Consider the following 961-nt stretch of genomic DNA (forward strand, 5'->3'; position numbering starts at 1 on the left):
ACAGCATTTATTTAAAATAGAAATCTTTTAACATGATAAATGTCTTTGCTGTCACTTTTGATCAATTTAATGCATCCTTGCTGAATAAAAGTAGTAATTTCTTTCAAAAGAATCTTAGCAGATGACATACTTTTTGAAACGGTATGTGAGTGTGTGATTTTTAAACATTTTTCAAAACTGCTATTAATTTCTTTGTAAAACTTTTTAACATGACAAAAATGTAACAAAAATTACCGAGCGCACCTTTAAAACCAATGCTAAGTTAATACTGAGTGCGAGCTAATATCCTTAATGTATTTGTCAGAACCCCTCAGCTGAAACAGCTGTCAAACCAGGCAGTTTAAGAACATTTCTGTGCTTTCACATCTACTTGGCTCAAATTGGCTTCTGCTTTGCATAAGCGTTCCAGCTCAGCCCACTCTGCACATGCATAATGAGAAACTCTAAAATGCATAAATTGAATTTGTTCCCCTCGCTTGCTGCATTTTTGCATGTGGCATTGGGCTGACAGTCATCCACGTATGCGTTGAGGCCGGTGGTTGTTAGAGTTTCCAGCATTGTCTTACCCAGTAATGCTGAGGGGAAGCTATTTTGCTAGTCTTCAGGGGTCTGTTTTAACAAGAGCAAAGGGACCTCTTTTTGGAGCGAGTTCTCTTATGGCTACTTTGTAAGGGTGCAGTTACTGCAAACTCTGAAAGTCTGGATAAACTCAGCATGGAGTCAGTATCACCTGGATTTTGTGGCCTGCCTGTTTTTGAATCTATTTGAGTATTAAAACTTCAGAGTGGTAAACCAAATGTCACCAGAGGCAGGCTCTCAATAGGCCGGTGAATTTCACAGTGATGGGGACATTCTGCTTGGACATTAAAATGCTGAAGGGAATATTTTACGACATAAACGCACACAAACAGATGCGACACATTCGATCAGAACTGCCCTCTCCCCCATCTGCCTACACACA

This window comes from Sinocyclocheilus anshuiensis, unplaced genomic scaffold (assembly GCF_001515605.1).
Source record: "Sinocyclocheilus anshuiensis isolate Anshui unplaced genomic scaffold, SAMN03320099.WGS_v1.1 scaffold199, whole genome shotgun sequence".
Lineage (NCBI taxonomy): Eukaryota > Metazoa > Chordata > Actinopteri > Cypriniformes > Cyprinidae > Sinocyclocheilus > Sinocyclocheilus anshuiensis.